This window comes from Vespula pensylvanica, chromosome 2, assembly GCF_014466175.1.
Source record: "Vespula pensylvanica isolate Volc-1 chromosome 2, ASM1446617v1, whole genome shotgun sequence".
In the NCBI taxonomy this organism is placed as follows: Eukaryota; Metazoa; Arthropoda; class Insecta; order Hymenoptera; family Vespidae; genus Vespula; species Vespula pensylvanica.
Window position 1 is genome coordinate 5,133,435 of NC_057686.1, and position 7,883 is coordinate 5,141,317.

At 46.7% G+C, this 7,883-nt stretch overlaps 1 protein-coding gene across 8 annotated transcripts in view; it reads left to right on the top strand.

Moving 5' to 3' along the window:
* Positions 1–7,883, top strand: part of LOC122637984 (serine/threonine-protein phosphatase 4 regulatory subunit 1-like) — a 114,289-nt gene that overhangs the window by 85,319 nt on the left and 21,087 nt on the right. The window contains exon 1 of one of the 8 annotated variants that reach the window (XM_043830573.1): positions 179–338. The exons of the other annotated variants lie outside the window; for them this stretch is intronic. The gene's annotated coding sequence lies outside the window, so the exon portion shown is untranslated. Of the gene's footprint in view, positions 1–178; positions 339–7,883 lie in introns of those variants that run through there. 8 annotated transcript variants of the gene reach the window in all.

Here is a 7,883-nt window from a genome sequence, read left to right on the forward strand (position 1 = left end):
AATCGTTCCGCCGACGTCGAGACCGATCCGTTCACGAACTAAATATGTGCGTTGCCCGTGAGCAAGACGATAATGACGAATCCCGGATTTCTTTGCTTTCGGGTTTCTTTTCTTTTTTTTTTTTTCTTTCGCTCCCTTTGAAAAAAGAAGAAGAAGAAGAAGAAGAAGAAGAAGAAGAAGAAAGAAAAAGAAGAGGAAGGAGAAAAATTGAAGATAAGAAAACGGAAGAAGAAGAGGTGGACTGGAAAATGGAAGAAACGAGCTAGCGTCTTCGAGTGACTCGTCACCGCACGGAAAGCGTATTAAAGGAGTAACGACGAGCGACGTGACTTTAACCGGTAATTGGACCATTCTTTTTGCCATTGAGGTAGTAATGGCCCTTGTAGCGTGGTCACGCTACACTACGGTGCGCCATAGTACTATAGAGACTTCCGGCCCGCCGCAGGAAGTGAGACACACGTGTTCGGCCGTGTGTGTTCCCATAATACGGGCCCTAGCTCCTCCTTCTTTCTCTTTCTGTCTCTCTCTCTCTCTCTTTCTCTCTCTCTCTCTGTCTCTCTCTCTCTCTCTCTCTCTTTCTGTTTCACTCGAGCAGCGTTCCAGGTTCGACGGCCCGCTCTGGAAGCGAGTGAGTGCGCACCGCGCGGACGTATACCGTTTGGCCGAGCAGGCGTAAACGAAGAAAAGTGAAACGATGTAGATAAGTATGATAGAGAAAGAAATAACGCTCATAGGAGGTACCGCCCTTATAATGCCAAAGCTCGATCGAGCTCGTATCTCGATCTTTCTCCGTTCATTGCCCGCACTACTACAAGTTTTCGTCAATAATGATACCTTCGTGAGTCCTGAATTCTTTTCGAAAGGAAACCTACGCATCGATTACGACCCACTCGACGAGCTTGTTTACGAGCACGTAGTCGTCGAGTCTCGAACGTTTCTCTTTTTTCTTTCTTTCTTTCTTTCTTTCTTTCTTTCTTTCTTTTTTTCTTTCTTTCTTTCTTTTCTCGATGAAATTACATCAACATTACGTCGCAAATAATATCTTGTTGGATCTTTCGTTAATGTTTATAAACATTTCTTGTCTATATCTTTATTTATGTTGCGAGTAAGAATTCCATCGAGCTCGCTCGATTTGTCGCGATCTTACCAGTCCAGAAACTCGGCGAACTATTATAGAAAGAAGAAGCGAAGGGAAAAGAGGGAGGAAGAGAGAAAAAGGGGGAAAGAGAAGGACGGAGAGGAAGAGAGAGAAATCTTCTCAAGTTCATCGCTCCCGCGCATGTGCAAACATACGGCGCATAACACGAGGCATTCATGTGCCCTCTCTCCCTGCTTTATCGTTGGTGCTCGCGCTTTAGTGAAGATCTTGTCTCTTTTACTTCATCATTTCTTTCTCTCTTACTCTTTATTCATCGTGTCCTTAAACCGATAAAGTTACCGACCTCCTTTTTAGCAAGTTAAACGCAAATAGATATCTTCCTCGCCGACTCGCTGATTTAAATATTTTTCGTATCGTTATTAGTCTTCTCTCAAACATACTTTGGAATAATAAAACGAAAAGAAAAAGAGAAAGAAAAGAAACATTAAAGTACTAATCGATCCTCGACGACGAAAATTTGTAGAAATTTCGATTGGACGATGTCCAAAAAAATTGAAATATTTTCTCGCGTATTCTATATCGTAGAGAGAGAACAACACCGAGCTGTAGCAATGCCAACAAAGCTACAACACTCGTACATGAACGATCCCGGGAAAACGCGACGCGAATCTCTCCAAAAGTACTATAGTAAGATATTTTCGTTGGACAAAGGCAGACTGATTAAACACGAAGTAGGTAGTAGGATCGGTGACGACGACGCAACGATATAAAAGAGTCGCGCGTGTTTGTATTTTACGATCTTGCCAAGATGACGTCGATCGTGTTTACGTCTCTTTGAAAGGATGAGTGAGTCGCAAAGGACAGGAGAACTTCTTGGGCACATGGACGTTGAACTCGCGGTACATCAACCTCTCAGCGTTGCAAATTATGGTGTCGAAGGGCGTCGAACTTGCATACCTCTTCTTGCCATTACGATTTCATCGGTTCTTCTTTTTATACTTGCCGTATCGTCGACCGGTATAATCCGAAGAAAAAGTAAATGAGTAAATAAATAAGTAAGTAAATAAATAAATAAATACAACAAAAAGAGATGACAGCAAAAAATATATATATATATAAAAGTCGAGCGACATTAGGGCAAAGCCCGTATATCGAAGGAACGCCTCCATAGGTGCGCGAATCGTTGAAGGAGAGTACGGGCCGCTCGCGTCGTTGTTTACGTCGCGCTGCTGAAGGGCCCCGGGGCCACCGTCGTGGAGAAGAAGGTATGAAGGAGGGGGTAAGCGGGGCCATAGCGGCGGGGCCAGGGTGGGGAAGCAAGCGGGGCAGCGTGAGAGCGAGGAGCATTTAGTGCGCGCTCTCGCCGACGGGACCCACTCCCCCCACCAACCTCGAGTACCCCACCACCGATTCTCGGTGCGATGCTCCGTGCTGCCGTGGGTGCGAGGAGGACAGAGTCGAAGCGTCTGAGCCGCCAGCCGCCATGACAGAGCGGAATGCATGAGAACGCGGAGCTACTGACCCTCTTGTCTCTATATTCTTCTCTCTCTTTCTTTCTTTCTCTCTCTCTCTCTCTCTCTCTCTCTCTCTCTCTCTCTCTCTCCTTCCTTCTCCTCTTCGCTTCTCCGAGAAACTCTCTCGAGATACTTCACCTTGCTAATTTCCATATATCAATCTCTGTGCTCGAAATCGACGTTGCTTCGAATGCGCCAAGATCTTGCCAATATTTTGTTTAACGAGGAATCTATCTCGTCTACTTTGACGATTCTAATTCCTTAGAGGAGGTTTTCGGTAGGAGACTAGATAGCTTCGGGCTATCCGTTTATCGTTGTCGTTGTCGTCGTTATACGTCGTCAACGTTTCTTTATAGTTTTCGGTGGTCGCGAGTCAATCGGTCACATAACGGTCGCATGGTCGTAACGCGAGCATCGTTGTGACGTCGGAGGATCGACGACCTCCTCGTTGTTACGACGATCTCGTCGGTAACGACTTCGGCGACAGCGAGTGGCGACAGCAGCCGCGACGGCGGTACTGGTAGAGGCGGTGCCTGAGACGGTGCTTGAGACAGGCCGATGGTCATTCATACGATCGAGAATGGAGACCAGACCGTATCTCATGAAAAAGCGCGGGAAAAGTCCCAACGAGATATCTTCAATATGGTTAAAGCGCGATAAAGAGATCGGCTGTTCGAAGTATAACGTAATGTAGTGTACACATAGAGAGAGAGAGAGAGAGAAAGAGAGAGAGAGAGAGAGAGAGAGAGAGAAAGAGAAGGAGCGAGAGATTAATCGATTATCGATGAAATCACAAACGTGATTGCGAACATGTAGTAGATAGATTTTGCAAACGATGCGATATCGATCGGCGGGGATAAAACGGAGTTTTATGGACGCTCTATTCCGTACGGTGAGAACTGACGCAACACGCGGGTGGTCGTACGACAGAACGATGGCGTAATGGGATTTATTATCGCGGTTTTAACACGTCGATTTTCGTTCGATTCACGCCGTCCTGCAGTCGTATACTTCGCTGACCAAGAAAGTGCTTTCGTAACCGGTATTGCGACGTAAACAACTCGCGACGATCGCTTCTCGACGCTCCCTAGACTCTCGGCACTCTCGATTCCTTCCAAGTTTCCCCTCTCGTCGTCTCCGATGGGAAACCGAAAGAGCCTTTCTAAAACTCGTCTCGTATTGCGACGACCTTGATCGCTTAGTCGTCGACGGAGGCAACGTGGATCAGAAGTAAAGGAGCAACGTTTGGCAAGAGAGTGGAGAGAGAGAGAGAGAGAGAGAGAGAGAGAGAGAGAGAGAAAGAAAGAAAGAAAGAAAGAAAGAAAGAGAAAGAACAGGTACCAGAGTCGTCGAGTCTCGAGCGCGCCTTAACGCGCCTTTAACGCGCCTAACGCAACGATGGCTCTTCTCGCGTTGGGTCGTTGACTCTCCGTTTCTTCTTTCTTCGAATCCTGGGCCCGGTCTCCGTCCTCGTCCAAGGCCCCCTCTCTCGACTCCGCTAAATCCGTCCCTGTATCGCTCTTTCTTTTTCTCTCTCTCCCCTCTTCCTCGTTCCCTGTACTCCCCTTCCCTCACCATTTCTCCCTCCCTCCCTCTCTTTCCATCCCCTCTTCCCTTCCTCCCTCCTCCCTCCCCAAGCGAGTCCAACTCTTTTTCTCCCACCCTTCTCTCGCGATCTTCCGTTTTCATCGGTGCACGCGGATGCTTCTCCGCTTCTACCAGACGGTAAACAACGCCATGCCGTACCTTTACCTTTCATTCATATCTCACACAGCCGTATCTCGAATTATTTGAATACCGAGGCGTTGTTCCAGGGGCGGAGACCTCGTCCTTAACTCGGAATAATCTTTTTTACAACCAAAAAATATCGATCCTTTCTAAAACAATAGCCCTTGTCTATATGATCCTTCTTTCATTTATGTCGATCGAGTAAACATCAAAGTTAAATATCGTAAAAGTTAACTTCTCGAGACGTTGCGCATCGTTAGTTTTGTGAATCGAGCATCCTTTCTTCGTAAAGAACTCACGAATGCGCATCGCCGTTACATACATACATACATACATATATATATATGTATGTATGTTTGTATGTATATATCTACGTCGAGGTTATGAAGCAATAAAGCGTGCACTTGACTCCCTGAACTTGCGGCCAAGATAGACGTCAGCGCCGTCGCCGGCCAATAATCGCGTCGAGAATAACTCCGTATCGTTTCTTCGCGATCGTTTTCTTTTCTCTCCCAAAGAATTAAATTATTCGATTACAATCCAAACAGGAAGGAACAACACCTGGTTCGCGATTCTTTTTGAAGTCTTGAATCTTCTTCCTTTGGCGCTCGTTCAACAGGTGCTCCTATGGTGCTCGGTTCGAGCTCGAGCTGATCGGCTGAAAAGGAAGCCGAAGCATTAGGAGGCGAAAGAAGTCGAAGGGAAAAAAAAGATATGTGTATGTGTTGTATGTGTATGCGCGTGTGCGTGTGCTAATTGGAGCGGCGTGTAGCGTCCAGCAGCGCGTGTTAACACGACTTCCAGGTACTCGGGACTTCTCCTTCTTCTTCTTCTTCTTTTCCTCTTCCATCCTTGCTTCAACATTCTGCTTCTGCTTCTGCTTTTGCTTCTACTTCTGCTGTTACTACTGCTGCTATTGCTTTTTCTTCTTCTTCCTTCTCTAGGACACGAATACTTTCCAATGGTAGGTGCTTCCGGCTAGATGCGGCCTCCTTCAAAGAGAGAGAAAGAAAGAAAGAGAGAATTTCTTTTCCTCTCGCATGTTCTCGCTCTGACATAGAGAAGCGTGTAACGCGTTAAGAAAATATTCGATTTCTCATGGGCTCGCGTGAGGGAATGAAATGAGAGAGAAGTAGAGGGGAAAGGCTTTTGAAGAAACTATGAATGATACTCCCTCCTATCTTCCTCTATCTACATATCTTCTGTCTCTTTGTAGAGAGAGAAAGAGAGGAAGAGAGAGAGAGAGAGAAAGAGAAAGAGAGGCTGTTAGTCAGGCGCTGGACAAATATTTGCTTGAATTCGGAGCGACTGCTCGTAAATTAGAGAAAAAACGAAATAGACTTGCTCTCTGAAATTCTTCAGGGCCTTAGCCTTCTCTCTCTCTCTCTCTCTCTCTCTCTCTCTCTCTCTCTCTTTCTTTCTCTCTTTCTCTCTATGTTAGATCCTTGAACTCGATTAGACTTATTTCGATCTCTTGAGAATTTTTCATCGATATTATATTGACAAAAAAAAAAAAAAAAGATAGGAGGGAGAGAAACACGAGCTTGGCTCTTCTCCTTTCTGAAAGTATGTAAAGAGGTCGAGTAGTCTCGTTACTCGTCAACGATGCGCTATAACATGTTCTATAAGTTCCGAAGAGGAGGTCATGTGGGATCCGTATCCGCTTCCGCTTCTATAATATTGCCCTGACTCCTTTTCGAAGAAGTCACGAAATGAAGAAGGACTTTCTCTTGGTCCACTCTTCGGATTCGTTCGACGGTTGGTTCTTTCTTCTTGGTACGTTCAACGCGATCCTCGACTCCTTCCTTCTTATTTTTGGATCGTGAATCACTGCCGTTCGCTTAGTCGTCCCCTTGCTTCCTCGCGTCACCAACGAATTTAATCCCACGAAGAGAAAGACCGAAAGAGAAAGAAAGAAAGAGAAAGAAGGAAAGAAAGAGAGAGAGAGGGAGAGAGAGAGAGAGAGAGAGAGATGCTATGTCGAGGGACGCCGCGGAAGGCCAGCAGGCCGATCGTCGACGAAGCAAAGTGGGAGAGATGAGAGGAAAGAAATACCTTCGGGAGGGAAACTCGTGACCAAATGGAGAGTTTCTCGTTTCTCGGTTATTCGCGCCGTCTTAAGGGTGTGAGAACCAGCTAGCAGGTCGGTAAAAGAAAGAACGAAGAGGAGAAAAAGAGGAAGAGAAAGAAAGAGAGAGAGAGAGAGAGAGAGAAAGATGCATGACGCTGCATGGTTCCACATTATATGGTGTCGAATCCGCGATAGAAAGGAGGAGGAAGAGAAGGAGGAGGAGAAGAGAGATACGGGTAGGTTGTTGGTCGACGGCCGGAGGATGGTCGAAGGACGGCCGGAGGGGGAGGAGAGGTCGGGGGCGGGGGTGGGGGTAGTGGCGATGTCCTAGCGAAGGTCACGGCCGGGAATGCGGTTTGCGTCCGTCGGTCCAAAGTGGCGTGCCGCGTACCGCGGAGTTCCTTCTCCCTTCCTTTCTCTCTCTCTCTCTCTTTCTTCATCTCCTCCTCTTCCTCCTCCTTCTCCTCCTCCTCCTTCACCATCTCCTTCTCCTCTTCTTAATCCTCCTTCGTGTTCCTCTTCTCCTCCTTGGTGGGACCGGCGCAGCGGCGCAGACTGCAGGAATGCACCAAATGCGCCACGCTGACCGGTACTCGTCCCATTCCACCGTCTTCCACTTGTTTACTTCGGATCTTCTCCCTACTCCTCCCTTCTTCATCATCATCTTCTTCTTCTTCTTTCCTCCTTCCTGTCTTCGCACCCCTTTGTATCCGCAGGTATCCCGCGAAAAGACTGCTTTTACATTCTCAGGGACTCGTACGTTAGCTCTTTTTCGATCGAGTGCAAATCGATTTATCGATAGACGGAACGTTCACCTCCGTTGTCCTTTTTGCTCCGTTCTTCTCTCTCTCTCTCTCTCTCTCTCTCTCTCTCTCTGTCTCTCTCCCTCCCTCTCTTCTCCCTATATCTATGAAAATACCTGCCTACCCTCATATCCCCACGATATATATCGAGCAACGTGCGTTGACGTCGAAGTAATTACGAGGGATAGAAGCTCGCTAAGAATAGTGAGCATACGCTGTCGAAGCGAATCGTTCGAATTATAGCAATTTTTTTTCCCAGCCTCCGTATAATGACCTACATCAATCGATAATTCTTACTGGAACACTGTGTTTCTTGGTAGAGAACATTACGTAACGCAGGTACATAACTCTTTCAGGAAATATCAGAAAAATTCGATTACGAACATCTGTTTATTTTCAAGCTATGATCGATAAAGTAAAGTGGTTGGAATTCGATCGAATCGTCCGTTCTCCATGGTCGCGCATCCGAAACGTTTGCAACGGAGTATCGGCAGCATCCGGACGAGAAGCGTAGCGTTCTCGTCGCGATCCGGACAAATGCCATGAGAGAATGAGAGAGAGATAGATAGATAGACAGATAGATAGATGGAGAGAGAGAGAGAGAGAGTGTGTTTATGTGTGCGAGAGAGAGAAAGAGAGAGAGAGTGAGTGAGTTAGAGAATGAGAAT